The sequence below is a fragment of the Ranitomeya variabilis genome, chromosome 3, assembly GCF_051348905.1.
Source record: "Ranitomeya variabilis isolate aRanVar5 chromosome 3, aRanVar5.hap1, whole genome shotgun sequence".
In the NCBI taxonomy this organism is placed as follows: Eukaryota; Metazoa; Chordata; class Amphibia; order Anura; family Dendrobatidae; genus Ranitomeya; species Ranitomeya variabilis.
The window spans coordinates 138,635,572-138,656,321 of record NC_135234.1 but is presented as its reverse complement, the minus strand read 5'-3'; the positions used below and the strand labels follow the sequence as shown (position 1 = coordinate 138,656,321).

Here is a 20,750-nt window from a genome sequence, read left to right as displayed (position 1 = left end):
GCACCGCACAAGCATTTTAGTGCTCACTCATCACTACCTATAACTATAAAACAGTATAAAATTAGAACTCTTGTTTGGTCAGAAAGATTAGTATTTAGTTAGTTATCAAAAGAAAAATATTAAGATAGTGTTAAAGTAGCATTGTGTTTTTTTAAAATTCATTCTGTCATTATCCCTCCAATACAAAAGAATGCAGCTGATATTACCTTATGATCCTATCTGGAAATTTATGGTATGCTTCTCTACAAATAGGTCATGTAACCCCATGGGAATTACATGTCATTATGTTCTCTGAAAAGGGTCAGCATCTCTGTCAATAGAACTGTTTGCATGATGCAATTGCATAAACTGTACCACATACATTCTCCACAAGGGGGAACAGAAGCCCACATCAGATACCGATAATGACTGCAAAGTGCCTTTAACACAGTGATAATGCAGGACATTACATCCTAGCCTCTCTCACTGTATATTGATAATCTATTAGTTTACTCAAGAGTATATAAAGGGAAAGATAATCACAGTGTAATCTCACTGGACTATTCATGTAATGCTGTGCTGACGCATCATGGGATTTATAATAGGACATAGAAGAAAAGCCTGGTTGACGAAAGCTAGGAATTAAGATTGAGACTAAAGAAATTAAAAATAAGGTTTAACCATGTGGAAATAGATGTAATGGACATAAGAGTAGTGAAGAGAATGATTGACAATCAAGTGGAGGTGGGGTGCAGCAATAGAACAAAAAAATAGGAGTTCTTCTTTAAATACCGTTTTCCTCATTACCCCCCAAAAAAGGCATGAGGAACTAATATGTTTGTCCATGGACCCGGGGCATCCAGCTAACAGGGAATCTGTCACCTCATTTTGCAGCTATAAGCTTCAGCCACCGCCATTAGGGGCTTATCAACAGCATTCGGTAATGCTGTAGATAAGCCCCTGATGTAACCTGAAAGGTAAGAAATACAAGTCTGAGTCCGGCACCTCCCATCTTCATGCGATGACGTCCTCTTCCTTGCTTCTGTTGCGGCTCCTGCACATGCATAATTCTCTGCCCTGTTGAGGGCAGCGTAAAGTACTTCAGTGCGCTGGTGCTGGGCCTCTCTGACCTTTCGCGGTGCCTGCGCACTACAGTACTTTGCTCTGCCCTCAACAGGGCAGAGAATTACGCCTGTGCAGGAGCTGCAACAGAAGCAAGGAAGAGGACGTCATTGCATGAAGATGGGAGGTGCCGGACACAAACTGCGACGCCCATCGGACCCGAACCGGGACTGCCCCTGGGTGAGTATAATCTAACTTGTTTTTCTCATCTTTCAGGTTACATCAGGGGCTTATCTACAGCATTACAGAATGCTGTAGATAAGCCCCTGATGGAGGTGGCCGCAGTTTATATCGGCAAAATGAGGTGACAGATTCCCTTTAATATATTGATATAGTAAAAGTCAATTCCTTGCCGTTGCCTACAGAAGTCCAATCTGGTGTTTAGCCCATCTATGACCCATCTTTATATTTTTTTTATATTTATGTAATCTATTCATAAAGAATGAACTGTAATAGTCATTTCATAAACGACACATTTACGGTATATGATATTTGTATATTGTGCCCTATAAAAGCCACAACTTCTAATTCAATGGAGAATGGCCTTTGTAACCCTTAATAGAATTTATCCCAAATCAAACATTTTATCTGGAATATATTTTTATCCTTGGTTACTCTCTATACTTTTCTCTCCTGACTTTTATTGTAATGAAATATTATATTGTTTTTGGATGATTTTATAAGCCGAGCATAGTCGACTAATTCATATTCCAGCAGGTGATGATTGTTCTTATGTGTTTATCCAACTCATTATCACTGTAATATTCATATGTGCTGAATATATAATGCGTGAGATAAAGGAATATTTGCATAAAATTTAATAGTGTTCTAGATAAGTATCTTTTCGTCTGAATACAAAATTGGTTATTACCGAATATTTGCATGCTTCAATGTGAATGATACTAGAATTAGAGTCATGACCTCAATGTACTGTTTTATATTTAACCATCATTTACCACAGAGCAATGGTACTTTACCAAAACATTCTTGTCAAAGAAGAAATTAATCTTCAATCATCTTTAAATAATTGACATCTATAATAGATGCAGCTTTGAATGATGAGATTACATTTTAGTGGAATACAGTCTAAGGATGTATAGAACTATATCTAAAGATCACGAGGATAAAGTGCGCCAATTGTTAAAAAATGAACTATCACTTCTTTGTCAATTGTATATGAAATGAAAAAAAACAAAATGTACAATAGGCTCTTTTTATATATAAAATAATTGTATTTCTATTACAATAATCTAACACAGTGCAAAGAATAAGCAGAGAGAAATGTGGGCTACTAAAGTCTCACTGCTCTTTAGACTACACAAGAAACATATTTCTCATAAAATCCACCCTGTCATCACACCAGACATAGTTTAGTATATATCCGCAATAAACTGCGACAGACTTGTACGATGCGAAGCAGATATGCTTTTATGGAGAAAACAGCATAAGGTAAGTATCCTTTATGTCAGTGACAGCCAGCGTTTCAATATATTTCTGCACCTTTCTCAAAATTTGTTCGATATGACTTGCATATATTTGTGAAAATATTGGAAATTTGGTGAAAATTTAGAAAATTTTGCGATTTTCAAACTTTTCACTTTTATGCCCTTAAATCAGAGAGTTGTCACACAAAATAGTTAATAAATAACATTTCTCACATGTCTACTTTATATCAACACAATTTTAGAATTTTTTTTTTTTGTTAGGAAGTTATAAAGGGTAAAAGTTATTAAAAAATTCTAATTTTTCCAACAACATTTACAAAACCATTTTTTTAGGGACTTTTTGGATTTGAAATTTGCTAGAATAATTAGTGGACGCCATGTCGCGTTTGGAGAGTATCTGAGGTGCCTAAACAGGGGAAATCCCCCACAAGTGGCTAGACCCTTCATGGAACTTATCTAGATGTGTGGTGAGCACCAGTAATCCCCAGGTGCTTCACAAAAGTTTATAATACTGAGGCCGTGAAAAAAAAAAAAATTCACACAAAAATGTTTTTACCTCTAAATTTTGCACTTTCACAAGGGTAACAGAAGAAATTGCACCATACAATTTGTTGAGCAATTTCTCCTGAGTGCGCCGATACCCCATATGTGGGGGAAAACTACTGTTTTAGTGCACAGTGGGGCTCAGAAAGGAAGGAGAGTCATTTGACGTTTTTAATGCATAGTTTGCTGGAAACATTAGCGGCACCACGTCACGTTTGGAGAGCCCCTGATGTGCCTAAACAGTGGAAACCCCCCACAAGTGACCCCATTTTGGAAACTAAACCCATCACGGAACTTATCAAGATGTGTGGTTAGCATCTTGAACCCCCAGGTGCTTCACAGAAGTTTATGTTGAGCTGTGAAAATAAAAAAAAACCTTCAAAAAATGTTCTTTTAGTCCCAATTTTTTTTCCACAAAGATAACAGGAGAAAATGCACCATAAAATGTATTGTGCAATTTATCCCGATTGCCGATACACAAAATATGGAGGAAAACTACTGTTTGTCCGCACGGCAGGACTTGAAATGGAAGGAGTGTCATTTTGGAACGCAGATTTTGATGGAATGTTCTGCAGGTGTCATATCGCGTTTGGAGAGCACCTGATGTGCCAAAAGAGAGGCTACCCCACACAAGTGACCCTATTTTGGAAACTATACCCCTTAAGGAATTTATCTAGAAGTGTGGTGAGCACCTTGAACCCCTATATGTTTCACAGAAGTTAATAATGTTGAGCCATGAAAATAAGAAAATCAATTTTTTTCCCACAAAAATGTTCTTTTAGCCCCATTTTTTTCACAAGTTATACAAGGAAAATGGATCCAAAAATTTGTTGTGCAATTTCTCCTTAGTACACCCATACCCCATATGTGGCTATAAAGTATTGCTTAGCCATGCGGCTCGACTCAGGAAGAAGGATGGAGCTCTATTTTCCTCCTGGAGGAGAGCTTGTGCTAGAATAGTTTGCGGACTCAATATACAGAGCCCCTAAGTGCGAGAAGAGCGGAATCCCCCCTCATGTGACCCCATTTTGGAAATTATAACCCTTTGGGAATTTATCTACAGGTGTAGTAACAATTTTGACTCCATGGGAGTTTTCGAGAAACAAGCAGCAATGGATGTTGTTGAGTGACATTTGCAAAAAGCCATTGTGGTGCTTTTATGATGTAGTCCCCAGTACGTTGCAGTCTTCAGTACGTTGTGGAGCCCGTACATTGTGCCCAGCTCATGCTTCTGGAGACATGCACTCATAAATTAGGCTTGCTGTCATCACTACAGAAATGCTTCATATGTGGACACTAAGGCCATGTGCACACGTTTTCAGTTTTCCATGCGGTGTACAGTACAATGTTAACCTATGGAAAACAAAAACTGCTGTGCACATGCTGTGGAAAGAACCGCGCGGAAACGCTGCGGTTTATTTTCCGCAGCATGTCAATTCTTTGTGCGGAATCCACAGCGGTTTGACACCTGCTCCGTATTAAAAATACGCAGGTGTAAAACTGCAGCAGAATCCGCACAAAAACCGCAGCAAAACCACAATAAATCCACAGGAAAAACGCAGTGTTTTTGCCCTGCGGATTTATCAAAATCAGTGTGGAAAAATCCGCAGACCAGTCCGCAGCATGTGCACATAGCCTAAATATGGTTTAGACAGAGTGGGGTTCAGAAGGGAGGGGGGCATTTGAATTTGAGAGTACAGAATTTGCTGAATTTGTTTTGTGGGGCAAGGAGCCATAGCGCTTTTCCAGAGCCTTTGTGTTACCAGTAACGTGGAAGCCCCCTTTAGTTCCGTTGGTGGACCTGAATGGGGACTTGCTTTTTTTGTGGATTGACTTGAATCTTTTGTAGGGAACATTTTACATAACATTTGAGATCACATTTATCCAGCGCTCTATGCTGAGCACTTACATTGGGGTTTACATCTAATTCTCCAAGTGACGTGATTCAGATGAGACCACTGATAGATCCATTCACTATAATGCGACAGCAGAGTTACTCTGGACTCCATCTGGCCTCTGTTCAGCGATATCCTTCTTTTCAGAGGAGCACAAAACTGTTTTCGACTGCACTTTTATGCATGTCTAAAAAGACGGATACCACCGGATGATAGGCGGCCACACGTCATCCCAGTGCCTACATCTGCCTCATTATAGAGAATCTTCCACCGGGGATTCCATCTGAATCACATTTTTCAGAGATTTACATGGAAATGGAAAGTGCAAAGAGCAGAATAAATGTACGCCAAGCTTCACTGCGATCTTTGGGGGGCAGAATAAACAAATCAACAATATATGAAGAATTGGTTTTAATTATTTTGTACACCATTCCTCGTGTGGTATAGGTGATTAGATTACTTTATTCCTCAGTTCGGTGATACGGGTCGGTGATACAGTGATACCAGATTTATATTGTTTTTTTTTGTTTGGCTGCTGTCACACACTAAGAGGCACTTTATATTGCAATATCTAGTTTTTGCATCACCATATTTTGATAGCTATAACTTTTCCATATTTTTGCTGACATAGTCATGTGAGGGCTTGTTTTTAGCGTGACGAGTTGACATTTTTATTGGTACCATATTTCGGCATATGCCATTTTTTGATCGCTTTCTGTTCCAATTTTTGTGAGGTAGAATGAACAAGAACCAGCAATTCAGGAATTATTTATTGGATTTTTTTATGTTATTACGCGTGTAGTAAAATTAATAAGGCAGCTTTACTCTTAGGGTCAGTATGATTACAGCAAGTCCTCATTTATTTGTTTTTTTTAATGTTTTGGCGCTTTGACCCCAGAAAAATTATTTAATAGAAAAAATAATTATTTTTGCATCGCTTTATTCTGAGATCTATAACTTTTACATTTTTCCACTGACAGAGCTGCGTGGCAGCTTGTTTTTTGTGGGACAAGATGATGTTTTCCGCAGTACCATTTTTATGTAGATTGGTCTTTTTGATCGTGTTTTATTCCACTTTTTGTTGGCGATATGTTAATAAAGCATGTTTTTTGCCTTTTTTTGTACAGTATTTACTGCAGAGGTTAACTAGTGGGACAGTTTTATAGGTCACATCATTCCGGATGCGGCGGTACCAAGTATGTGTACTTTTTATTTTTATTTTAGTTTTAACATAAATATATGTATTTATTGGATTAATATGTTTTCTTTTTTGTTCTTTATTTTGTGATTTTTTTACAAAATATTTTTTATCTTTTTTTTACATTGTCCCAGAGTATTAGAGCAGCCTCTGGCATGCATTTAGGAGGCGTGTCAGCTTGTGATCTCAGTTGTGATGCGCCGTTGAGGTTTGCTTGTCATCGCTGGGTAATGCGCTCCACTTATTATGCGTCTGTAATCAAAAAAATGGTTTGTGTTGTCATTTTCTGAGACATGTAGCTTTTATTTTATTTTATTGATAAAGCTGTGAAAGGGGGAGATAGTAAGTGCAAAATACTGCAATTCTTGTGTTTTGATGTTTTGTTGCACTATGGCATTTACTATATGGATTAAGCAATTTTTTTATTTGGTCAGTTTGGACTTTTATGGAGGCAGTGATTGAGAATATGTTTATTTTTTAATATCTTTATAAAGGGACTAAAGGTGCTTGATTTGAATTTTCTTTTATGATTTTTAAGATTTTCATTTACTTTTTTATTTTATCTCATTAGTGGACCTTTGATCAATTGATCACTTGTCTCATATACAAATGCTTCTCACTAAATTAGAATATCATCAAAAAATTAATTTATTTCAGATTAATTACAAACAGAATGATCCATTTCAAGTGTTTAGTTCTGTTAATGTTGATGATTATGGCTTGCATCCAATGAAAACCCAAAAGTAATTATCTCAGTAAATTAGAATAATTAACAAAAAAACACCTACAAAGGCTTCCTAAGCATTTAAAAACGTCTCTTAGTCTGTTTCAGTAGGTTCCACAATAATGGGGAAGACTGCTGACTTGACAGATGTCCAGAAGGCAGTCATTGACACACTCCACAAGGAGGATAAGCCACAAAAGGTGATTGCTAAAGAAGCTGGCTGTTCATAGAGTGATGTATCCAAGCATATTAATGGAAAGTTGAGTGGAAGGAAAAAGTGTGGTAGAAAAAGGTGCACAAGCAACTGGGATAACCGCAGCCTTGAAAGGATTGTTAAGAAAAGGCCATTCACAAATTTGGGGGAGATTCACAAGGAGTGAACTGCTGCTGGAGTCATTGCTTCAAGAGCCACCACACACAGACATATCCAGGACATGGGCTACAAGTGTTGCATTCCTTGTGTCAAGCCACTCATGACCAATAGAAGATGTCAGAAGCGTCTTACCTGGGCCAAGGAGATAAAGAACTGGACTGTTGCTCAGTGGTCCAAGGTGTTGTTTTCAAATGAAAGTAAATTTTGCATTTCATTTGGAAATCTAGGTCCCAGAGTCTGGAGGAAGAGTGGAGAGGCCACAATCCAAGCTGTTTGAGGTCTAGTGTGAAGTTTCCACAATCAGTGATGGTTTGGGGAGTCATGTCATCTGCTGGTGTAGGTCCACTGTATTTTATCAAGACCAAAGTCAGCGCAGCCATCTACCAGGAAATGTTTTAGAGCACTTCATGATTCCCTCTGTTGACAAGCTTTTTAGAGATGGAAATTTCATTCTCCAGCAGGACTTTGCACCTGTCCACACTGCCAAAAGTATCAATACCTGGTTTAAAAACAACTGTATCACTGTGCTTGATTGGCCAGCAAACTCACCTGACCTTAAACCCATAGACAATCTATGGGGTATTGTCAAGAGGAAGATGAGACACAAGACCCAACAATGCAGACTAGCTGAAGGCTGCTGTCAAAGCAACCAGGGCTTCCAAAACACTTCAGCAGTACCGCAGGCTGATTGCCTCCATGCCACACTGCATTGATGCAGTAATTGATGCAAAAGATATTGATTGCAATTACTGAACATACATTTCAGTAGGCCAACATTTCGGATTTTAAAATAATTTTTCAAGCTGGTGTTATAAAGTATTCTAATTTACTGAGATAATGACTTTTGAATTTTCATTGGCAGCAAGCCATAGTCATCAACACTAACACAAATAGACACTTGAAATAGATCACTCTGTAATGACTCTATATAGCATATATACTCATGTATAAGCTGACCCGAGTATAAGCCGAGGCACCTAATTTTTTGCCACAAAAAACTGGGAAAAAGCATTGACATGTGTATAAGCCAGGTATGCATTGTCCCCTCATCCCCATCCTGGTATGCATGATTCCTCATCCCCATCCTTGTTTGCATGGCTCCTTATTCCCATCCTTGTTTGCGTGGCTCCTTATTCCCATCCTTGTCTGCGTGGCTCCTTATTCCCATCCTTGTCTGCGTGGCTCCTTATCCCCATCCTTGTATGCATGGCTCCTTATCCCCATCCTTGTATGTGTAGCTCCTTATCCCTATCTTTGCATGCATGGCTACTTATCCCCATCCTTGCATGTGTGGCTCCTTATCCTTGCATGCGTGGCTCCTTATCCCCATCACTGCATGTGTGGCCCCCATGAGAAAAGCATAAAAAAAATGCTACTTACCTTCCCTGCGCGCCCTCGCAGCATCTTGTTCTGGTGTCAGCACCTCCTGCGGCCGAGCGATCACGTGTCCCCACTCATTGAGGGAATGAATATTCACCTCTCTCCACGCCTATGGGAGTAGAGAGAGGTGAATATTCATTACCTTAATGAGCGGGCACCCGTGATAGCCCTGCAGCTGCTGGAAGCTGGCGGCTGTAACTCTGTGAGCCATAGGAGAAATGAATATTCATTACCAGTGCAGTGAATATTCATTTCTCTTTAGCAGCGGGCACAGGAGTTAGCCGCAGCTGCCAGCTCCTGCCTCCTGTGACCAGCTGCTCCGCAGCTCGCCCTCCCCGTCTTTTGGGACAATGACCCGTGTATAAGCCGAAGGGGGCATTTCCAGCACAAAAACATGTGCTGAAAAACTCAGCTTATATGGTAATATATGAGTTTCACTTTTTGCATTGAAGAACTCAAATAAATGAACTTTTGGATGATTTTCTAATGTAGTGATAAGCACTTGTACTGCAATACTGCTTTATGGCAGTATGTAGTTGAAATCAGTCCTGTGGGTGGCCTTTTACATAACTACCAATGTGACAGCCATAGGGGTCCTTCATAATGCTCTGGCTGTGACGCCAAACAATTAAAACCACACGATTGTGTCAGAGGAGGTGGAGTGGTGGGGGACTCAGGGGCACTCAGAGAGATGCGTCCAGTGACTATGTGCCTTAAATGCAGATGTTAGAGATTGACAGTGGCAGTTAAGTGGTTACTAGCAGCTTAGCTGATTAATGCTGTTAGAAGCAGATGCTGGCTGTTTAATAAATCTGTCATCGGCCAGGTACAATGTACGCCTCTCTATTCACCCGTATCCAAAATGTGACATGCATGTATGGCGGATGTCCAGAAGGGGTAAAATTTCCAGATGAGCACTGCACAGCCTAAAAGTCTCTTGGCACTCTCCACAGGGAGAAACATTACACCTTAGATCCCTTGTGTGGGCATCTCACCCAGCCAATCAGATCTCCTGCTATGCATTAATGCTGGGTATACACCACGAAGAACATGTCTGCAAATGGCTTTCTGGTTTAACTTCTTATCCTAAGCCATGTGGCAAGGCTCGTTGAAGGGTCGATATTAACTTTTATATTGCTATATCCAATAGGAGGCACTACAGTTCAAGTCCCCTTCCTTACTGAGGAGACATTTTGCATACTTAAATTCCCGAAAGAGCATTGGCATATAAGTCTCTATATGCTGGCTTGGCACTCTTCATGAGGAAAAATGTTCTCTTTTTTGCTCCCTCTCAGAGGTCTTTCACCAAGCCAAATTAAATTGCACTGATGAGGGATGAACACCCTGAAACACATATCTGCAAATGGAGCGTCTGGTTTGGTTTTTATTATAAGTATGTGGCAAGGCTCATTAAAGGGTGGTTGATATTGGCTTTTAGCGGACACTAGAGTTGAAGTCCTCTTCCTCTCTGAAGAGGTTATATACATGTGAAAGTGATATACACAGTAATCTTTCTACATGTGAGAGTAATACACAGTACTTACAACATGTACAATGCAAATAACCTCTTCCAAGCCTAAAGTACAGAAGTACATTGCATAGAAACATATTTACATGACACATACCGTACATTATTCAGAAAGTGATAATGCCAGCTTCCACCTTTCTACAGGCATACCACATATATGCCATGTGTGCATCTGCCCTTAAAGGAAATCTGCCAGATGATTTTTGCTATGCAAGCTGAAGACAGCATGCTGTATGGGTTTGCTTGTAATGATTGTTTTAACACCTGGAGCCTATCATTGCAGGGACAGCAGTGCGTGCATGTTAGTCCGACACACCCCCTGTGATAAGCAGCACACTGTCTATAAACATAAACCGAGGTGGGCGGGGTTAGCTCCCTCAGCTGTGCTGCATTCTAAATCTAAAAACGCTGATTGTTTCAGAATGACTACACCCTGTAATCTAAGTGATACATCGTTGTATTCAGCTTATCTTTGCCTACATCAGGCTGCTTTTAGATGAAATAACAAAAACCTGCTGACAAATTCCCTTCAATGTATTGTTCCCAAAATGTTTATAAGTTATATAAGACTATAGCATGTGATTCCCTTTTGCGTATGGCTTATGTATTACCTTATTTGATCTTGTATCTCAGTTGTGGTGTCTTTAATTCATTAGCATCTTTTCTCTTTTTACTTTTAGCTTTTTTCGCTGGGACACTTAAAACTTGTATGTCTACATTATGATGGAGAATGATCCTCTCTGTATACGACTGCCAGTAATGCTCAGAAGAACGCTGTGGAGAACAAAGGATATGTTTGTTTTCATTCTGATTTGTTAAATGTCTTTTTATTGTGTATGTTCTTTAATGCTGGTGAATGTTACAACTAATCAAACTAAACATATCTAAATGATAATATTGAAATAAAAACAATGAATATCTTATGTTTAGAAAGCACACATTGCTTATTGAACCTGTTACAAAGAAAATGTGTTTTATGCTGGCACCTTGCTTAAAATGATGTGCGGCATAGCACAAGCCATAAGTGACAGTACACACAGCAGGAGACTGCTACCTACTCCAGTTCCAGCCATCAAAATGCCTGTGTTTGTCTGTAGGCTGCAGAAAGGATATCAGCCTATTGTTTTGTCCGCTAAAGTGCTAAAGAGCAGGACGTCGCTTCAATGTATTCAACACAACTTTTCATTATGAAATATAACAAAGTACACTATATATGAGTATGTTTACTGTTCTTTCCATCCTGGCACATTGTCAGCTTTGGCAATACAGTACTATCCATGCTGCATCTTTAAAGGGTAAATTAATATTGACACAACATGGTATATAAATAATAAAATAAATGATGTCTATTTTTATGCATTACTTTGTAATAATATTCCTGATTTAAGACACTTATCTTTATTTCCTATGTCCAGTGTATGGAGTGTACGCACTGTTTTGTCAGATTGTCCACCATCCACATCATTTATATTTTACTTGAACCAAACGTCACTAATTCGCCCAATAACAAATTATTAATGATGAATACCAGTAGGCAATATTTGAGTGATATGTTCCCTTTAAAGGGAAACCATCAATACATATCAGCTAATGTGCAGTACAAATTGCCACAAATGTGATACTGTGAAATTATTATTTTATTATAAAATCTTCATTTTGTCTACTGTTTATATTATTTCTCTATGTGAGCGGGTATAAGAATTATTGTACCTACATGTGTTGTTATCATTTTATATACCTGCAATAAATGCCAGCTCTACAAAAGTGTTGTAAAACATTGCGTGAAAAATATTGTTAGCCTCTGAATTAAAGGGATTTTCCAGTTTCAATATACTTCTTTCATTGTAATTGATAAAAAAACTGGACCTCCTCATCACTACCGAGTACCAAAACCTATTCAAGGGGTTGTCCAAACATGGCAGGTTTCCTATGGAAACATAACTACACCTGTCCATCGGTCATTTCTGGTAATGCTGCTTAGCTCCACTAAAGTGTTTTAGGCTGAAATGCAATACCACACATGACCTGTGAATAGATGTGGCACTGTTTTATGTGGCCCTTATTCAGTGCAATAATGGAAACTTGCACTAATGCAAATGTCAGGTGCCAATATGAGCCATAAAAGTCTGGTCACTTATTAAATGCCCAGTCACCTTTCTTTAAGGCACCAAATCACCTACAACCACCAATGTAATTTTCTGTCAATTGTGAGTAAGTTGTCAGAAAATGTTAACACTGGAGAATCCCTTTAACAAAGCAGAGGTTTCACAGTTTTATATGGTGTTTCTCTTTATTTTTTTGTGTACAGAGATGTCTGTTATTCTGATTTGTCCTTTGCCGCTTAATTTACATGTTTCTTCTAAATAAAAGCATTTTGTATTTATTGTTACTACTGTGTTTTTCTGTCTAATCACATGTAACTATATGCTATAAATTTATTTATTCTGAAATCCATATATCAGTGTTGATTATCTAACATTTATCTTTAAAGAGTTTTTCCCATCATTAGAAACTAGATGGTGGCTGGATTCTAATGTATCCGGTATTCTAGAATATGTACTGTTTGTAGTTTATTTATGAAGTTATCAGAATAATGCAATGAATACAGAGGATTCGGCAGGCCGGGCACGACCAATTAGCGAAGCGTGATTCAAATACCGCGCCAATTCGCGGCCAGACTGCGTCTGTCGCTGACTGTTTGCGGCCGGTCGGGCGCGACCAATCAGTGAAGCCAGGTCGAGCTCCAGGTTTTTGAGGGCCCTGGCGAAAGAGTCTCACAGCCCACATAGCATATAACACATCCCACGTAGTATATAGCACAGTCACGTAGTGTATATAGCACATCCACATAGTATATAGCACAGCTACATAGTATATAACACAGTTATGTAGTATATAGCACAGCCACATAGTAAATAGCACAGCTACATAGTATATAACACAGCCACGTAGTATATAGCACAGCCACGTAGTATATTGCAGCCACGTAGTATATTGCACAGCCACGTAGTATATAGCACAGCCACGTAGTATATAGCACAGCCCACGCAGTATATAACGCAGCCCACGTAGTATATAGCACAGCCCATGCAGTATATAACAGCCCATGCAGTATATAACACAGCCCACGCAGTATATAACACAGCCCACGTAGTATATAGCACAGCCCATGTAGTATATAGCACAGCCCATGCAGTATATAGCACAGCCCATGTAGTATATAGCACAGCCCACGTAGTATATAGCACAGCCCACGCAGTATATAACACAGCCACATAGTATATTGCACAGCCATGTAGTATATTGCACAGCCATGTAGTATATAGCACAACCCAAGTAGTATATAGCACAGCCAATGCAGTATATAACACAGCCACGTAGTACATTGCACAGCCACGTAGTACATTGCATAGACATGTAGTATATAGCACAGCCCAAGTAGTATATAGCACAGCGACATGGTACATAACACACCCCATGCAGTATATAACACAGCCCATGCAGTATATAACACAGCCCGCGCAGTATATAACACAGCCCATTTAGTATATAACACAGCCCACGTAGTATATAGCAATGTGGGCACCATATCCCTGTTAAAAAAAAAAGAATAATAAAAAAAAAGTTATATACTCACCTTCCAGCCCAGGCCTTTAGCGACGCTCAGTTCCCAGTAATGCCTTGCAGCAATAGCCCGTGTTGATGTAGCGGTCTCGCGAGACCGCTATGTCATCTGGGGTCATTGCCGCAATGCATTCTTGGGACTGGAGCATCGCGAGGAGTGGGAAAGGCTGCCGCGGATGGTGGAAGGTGAGAATATAATGATTTTTTATAATTATTATTATTTTTAACATTATATGTTTTTACTATTGATGCTGCAAAGTAAAAAGTTGGTCACACTTACAGAGTTAATGGCAGCATTAAAGGACTGCGTTACACTGTGTTATGCCGCGGTGTAACGCAGACGTTTAACGGACTGCTAAATCACTATGTGGGCACTGAATGGAGGGGAGTATGGAGGGGGCACTGAATGGAGGGGAGTAGGGAGGGGCCAATTGGTGGCCAGACTGTGCCTGTCGCTGATTGGTCATGTAGTATATAGCACAACCCAAGTAGTATATAGCACAGCCAATGCAGTATATAACAAAGCCACGTAGTACATTGCACAGCCACGTAGTATATTGCACAGACATGTAGTATATAGCACAGCCCAAGTAGTATATAGCACAGCGACATATTATATAACACAGCCCATGCAGTATAAAACACAGCCCATGCAGTATATAACACAGCCCACGCAGTATATAACACAGCCCATGTAGTATATAACACAGCCCACGTAGTATATAGCAATGTGGGCACCATATCCCTGTTAAAAAAAAAAGAATTAAAAAAATAGTTATATACTCACCTTCCAGCCCAGGCCTTTAGCGACGCTCCGTTCCCAGTAATGCCTTGCGGCAATAACCCATGTTGATGTAGCGGTCTCGCGAGACCGCTATGTCATCTGGGGTCATTGCCGCAATGCATTCTTGGGACTGGAGCATCGCGAGGAGTGGGAAAGGCTGCCGCGGATGGTGGAAGGTGAGAATATAATGATTTTTTATAATTATTATTATTTTTAACATTATATGTTTTTACTATTGATGCTGCAAAGTAAAAAGTTGGTCACACTTACAGAGTTAATGGCAGCATTAAAGGACTGCGTTACACTGTGTTATGCCGCGGTGTAACGCAGACGTTTAACGGACTGCTAAATCACTATGTGGGCACTGAATGGAGGGGAGTATGGAGGGGGCACTGAATGGAGGGGAGTAGGGAGGGGCCAATTGGTGGCCAGACTGTGCCTGTCGCTGATTGGTCATGTAGTATATAGCACAACCCAAGTAGTATATAGCACAGCCAATGCAGTATATAACAAAGCCACGTAGTACATTGCACAGCCACGTAGTATATTGCACAGACATGTAGTATATAGCACAGCCCAAGTAGTATATAGCACAGCGACATATTATATAACACAGCCCATGCAGTATAAAACACAGCCCATGCAGTATATAACACAGCCCACGCAGTATATAACACAGCCCATGTAGTATATAACACAGCCCACGTAGTATATAGCAATGTGGGCACCATATCCCTGTTAAAAAAAAAAGAATTAAAAAAATAGTTATATACTCACCTTCCAGCCCAGGCCTTTAGCGACGCTCCGTTCCCAGTAATGCCTTGCGGCAATAACCCATGTTGATGTAGCGGTCTCGCGAGACCGCTATGTCATCTGGGGTCATTGCCGCAATGCATTCTTGGGACTGGAGCATCGCAAGGAGTGGGAAAGGCTGCCGCGGATGCTGGAAGGTGAGAATATAATGATTTTTTTTAATTCTTATTATTTTTAACATTATATGTTTTTACTATTGATGCTGCATAGTAAAAAGTTGGTCACACTTGCAGGGTTAATGGCAGCATTAACGGACTGCGTTACACCGTGTTATGCCGCGGTGTAACGCAGACCATTTAAAGGACTGCTAAATCACTATGTGGGCGCTGAATGGAGGGGAGTATGGAGGGGGCACTGACTGGAGGGGAGTAGGGAGGGGCCAATTCGCGGCCAGACTGTGCCTGTCGCTGATTGCTCATGCCCAGCAGGCCGCGACCAATCAGCGACATGGGATTTCCGTGACAGACAAACAGAAGGAAGGGGACCTTAGACAATTATATATATAGAAGACTAGATGGTGGCCCGATTCTAACGCATCGGGTATTCTAGAATATGTATGTATGCATGTATATAGCAGCCACATAGTATATAGCACAGGCCACGTAGTATATGGGAGGCATGTAGTGTATAGCAGATAAATAGTACATAGCCTGTGCTATATACCATGTGGCTGCTATATACATACATATATATTGTAGAATAATGCGTTAATACAGGCCACGCAGTACATAACACAGCCCACGTACTATATAGCAAAGCCCACGCAGTATATAGCACAGCCCCGCAGTATATCACACAGCCCATGTAGTATATAACACAGCCCACGCAGTATATAGCACAGCCCCACAGTATATCACACAGCCCACGTAGTATATAACACTGCCCATGTAGTATATTGCACAGCCCCCCGCAGTATATCACACAGCCCACGCAGTATTTAGCAGTGTGGGCACCATATATAATTAAAATAAAAAATAGTTCTATACTCACCCATCGGGATACACCGAAGCTCCGTTGAGCCGTGCGCGGCTGCCACCATCTTCCGTTCCCAGTATGCATTGCGAAATTACCCAGAAGACTTAGCCTTCTGGGTAATTTCGCAATGCATCTCTGGGAACGGAAGATGGCGGCAGCCGCGTGCGCCTCGGCGGACTACGGAGGGTGAGAATAGCAGGTTTTTTTATTTTTATTAATATTTTTAACATTACATTTTTTTACTATTGATGCCGCATAGGCAGCATCAATAGTAAAAAGTTGGGGACACACAGGGTTAATAGCAGCGGTAATGGATTGCGTTACCCGCGGCATAACACGGTCTGTTACCGCTGCCATTAACCCTGTGTGAGCGCTGAATGGAGGGGACTCGGGAGTATGGAGCGGGCACCGGGCACTGACTGCGGGGAGTAAGGAGCGGCCATTTTGCTGCTGGACTGTACCCGTCGCTGATTGGTTGTGGCCGTTTTGCCGCGACCAATCAGCAACTTGGATTTCCATGACAGACAGAGGCCGCGACCAATGAATATCCGTGACAGACAGAAGGACAGACAGACGGAAGTGACCCTTGAACAATTATATAGAAGATGAGTATTGACGGATGGTGCTTGTAAATACAAGCAATTTTGCAAGGTACTGCTTATTAAAATTTTCAGCCATTCTTGAGGTATTAACATTTTTCTTTTCGCTCCTTGGTTACTGGGAGACCGACCAACACTGCTAGACCACAGAACATAGAAAAGGCCCCGTCACACACAGCGACGCTGCAGCGATACAGACAACGATGCTGATCGCTGCAGCGTCGCTGTTTTGTCGCTGTGTGGTCGCTGGGGAGCTGTCACACAGACAGCTCTCTCCAGCGACCAACGATCAGGGGAACGACTTCGGCATCGTTGAAACTGTCTTCAAAGATGCCGAAGTCCCCCTGCAGCACCCGGGTAACCAGGGTAAACATCGGGTTACTAAGCGCAGGGCCGCGCTTAGTAACCCGATGTTTACCCTGGTTACCAGCGTAAATGTAAAAAAAAAAAAACAGTACATACTCACCATCTGATGTCCGTCAGGTCCCTTGCCGTCTGCTTCCTGCTCTGACTGAGTGCCGCCGTACAGTGAGAGCAGAGCGCAGTGGTGACGTCACTGCTGTGCTGTACTTTCACTTTCACTTTGCGGCGCTCAGTCAGAGCAGGAAGCAGACGGCAAGGGACCTGACGGACATCAGATGGTGAGTATGTACTGTTTGGTTTTTTTTACATTTACGATGGTAACCAGGGTAAACATCGGGTTACTAAGTGCGGCCCTGCGCTTAGTAACCCGATGTTTACCCTGGTTACCAGTGAAGACATCGCTGGATCGGTGTCACACACACCGATTCAGCGATGTCAGCGGGACCTCAACGATCAAAAAATGGCCCAGGCCATTCCGACATGACCAGCGATCTCGCAGCAGGGGCTGGGTCGCTGGTACGTGTCAAACATAGCGAGATTGCTACTGAGGTCGCTGTTGCGTCACAAAACTTGTGACTCAGCAGCGATCTCGCTAGCGATCTCGCTAAGTGAGACGGGGCCTTTACAAGCTCTTTTCTTTTGAGCTGATAAGCACTGTTTTCCAGCTGGTCAGGATCGCGGGAGCGCCTTGTTACCTCCTAATCCCAGCCAAATTCGGTATAGTGCTTACAATCTAGACTGCGGCAGTGGTCAGTCTTCTAGGCTACAAGTCATAAACAAAAGAAAAGACTTAATATCTGAATATTGGATTGTAATTTACTGCTTTTTAAAATATGCAAAGTGCTTGTTTTCACAAGCATTATCCATCAATATTCATCTACTAGCTGAAGAGCCCAGCGTTGCCCGGGCATAGTAACTAACTGTGGTTAGTTATAACAAATTATGTTTTCTTTGACACAATATTAACCCCTTAACGCAGTTAAGGTGCCTTATTCCTCCTGCACCTCATGCTCCTTCTTTTTAAGCAGCCTCCTCCTGCACCTCACGCTCCTCCTTTATACACAGCATTTTTCTGCAGCACAGCTTTTCTCCTTTAGGCCATGTGCACACGCAGCGGGTTCCATTGCGGAATTTTCCGCAGCAGTTTTGATAAATCCGCAGTGCAAAACCGCTGCGGTTTTTCCTGTGGATTTATCGCGGGTTCTATTGCGGATTCTGCTGCGGGTTTACACCGGCAGTTTTCTATTGGAGCAGGTGTAAAACCGCTGCGGATTCCGCACAAAGAATTGACATGCTGCAGAAAATAAACCGCTGTGTTTCCACGCGTTTTTTCCGCAGCATGTGCACTGCGGATTGCATTTCCCATAGGTTTACATGGTACTGTAAATGCATGGGAAACCGCTGCGGATCCGCAGCTGCGGAAACGCTGCGGATCCACAGAAAAATCCGCAGCGTGTGCACATACCCTTATAGTCGCCTCCTCCGGCAGCACCTCACACTAATTGCAATAAAACATATCGTATACACAGCCTACTTCTTCTTCTGCAGCACCACACTTTTTTCCTTTAGACCTCTTTCATACGTTATTTGGTCAGTATTTTTACTTCAGTATTTCTAAGCTAAAACTTGGAGTAAAACAATCAGAGGAAAAGTATATTAGAAACACGTCACCACTTCTGTATTTTTCTCCCATACGTGCTTTTGGCTTATAAATGCTGAGGTAAAATACTGACCAAATACTGAACATGTGAATGAGGTCTTATACATAGCCTCCACCTGCAGCGCCTCACTCTTCTCTATACACAGCCTCATACTGCAGCACCTCATTTCTCTCATTTTCCCCCTCACACCTGTCATTTTCCTATCACTCCACTATTTTCCCCGATCACTCGACTATTTTCCGCGATCACTCCACTATTTTCCCCTCACTCCACTATTTTCCCCTCACTCCTCTCATTTTCACCTCACTCCTCTCTTCCCCTCACACGTGCACAGCAACTTCCTGTTATGAGCACAGTGGTGTAATCCATGAGGCTCCTCCCTTTCCCACGACGGAGCAAGATGTGGCCTGTGCCTGCTGCGCACTGATACTCTGAAGGCGGCGGCCCTGATTGTAGCTCGCAGCAGCTGGGACGTCACAGCCAGTGAGTTTTGCAGTGTGGCTTTCGAGGTGAATGTGTCTCCTCCTGTGTTCGCTAACAACGTGGGTGTAATAATTATAGGGGATAACTCAGGAGACTCTTTGCGTGGAACAAGACAACTACAGGACACAGTTTTATAAGTGGTAAAGTCTATATTATCACACGGTGATTCAAACAGGTGCAGAGAGAAACTCAAGTACACAACACTTGGTGCAAATATCAAATGCAGCTCAGCAGTCTATAGGAAACTTCAGAGGAAAATGCAATCATGCAGAAAGTCTATGAAGCACAATTATTCTTGAGGATACTTGACACGAATAAGTCCTTGCTTAGTCCAAAACACAGATAGATATGCTTATAAGGCAGTTCAAATAATATCTTAGCTCAACCAGGGAGGTCTGAGTAATAGTCTCAGGTTCTTGCAGAGCAGAAACAGCTTACATGTCCAGCAAATGCAGATGGAAGCAAACACGAGCAGCAGATGAAGGAGGATTACTGGAACTGGTGTATGCAGCAGGAACTCAGAGCAGAGTAGCAGGATAACCCCACAGGTATACCAGAGGTCAGGAGCTGGATGCAAGGCAGAATACTCTAGCACAGACTGAAGGCTGGGGTGGAGGTTTATAGCAGGAAGACACAGTGCACATGACACCAAAGACGCCATCTTGGAAAAGGGCAGTAATGCACAAAAAGGTAATAAAAAATGTTCAGAGTCCTGACATTACTCCCTCCTTAGAAGCGGCCTCAGGACGATCCTGGACCTGGTTTCTCAGGGAATCTCTGATGAAAACAAGAAATCTTCTGTTGGGCATTGATGTTTTCCACAGGTTCCCAAGAGTCTTCCTCAGGGGGATATCCCTGCCATCTTATCAGATATTGGAGCCGATTCCTGCGAATCCTGGAATCAACAATTTCCTCCACCACAAATTGTTCTTGCCCATCAATCACCACAACCTGCGGAGGTGGCACAACACGTCCCTGGAAGGAATTAGGAGATACAGACTTTAGTAAAGATACATGAAAAACTGGGTGTACCTTCATAGTCCTAGGCAGCTTCAGCCGGCAGGCCACAGAGCTCACAATACCGTTGATCTTGAAAGGGCCAATGAACTTCTGTCCAAGTTTTTGTGAAGGAACGTTTAACTTAAGATTCTTAGTTGCTAACCACACGGAATCTCCTACCTTGAACATGGGTACAGGTTTATGGAATCTATCAGCCGATCTCTTATAACAATCTTGAGCTGTGGTCAGGGATTCCTTCAGA

At 41.6% G+C, this 20,750-nt stretch overlaps 1 long non-coding RNA gene across 1 annotated transcript in view; it reads left to right on the top strand.

The window, feature by feature from the left end:
- Nucleotides 1-12,576, top strand: part of LOC143815474 (uncharacterized) — a 121,587-nt gene extending 109,011 nt beyond the window's left edge. The window contains exon 2 of the long non-coding RNA XR_013223755.1: nucleotides 10,868-12,576. This is a non-coding gene — a long non-coding RNA (uncharacterized LOC143815474). The remainder of the gene's footprint in view (nucleotides 1-10,867) is intronic.
- Nucleotides 12,577-20,750: the final 8,174 nt, after the last annotated feature.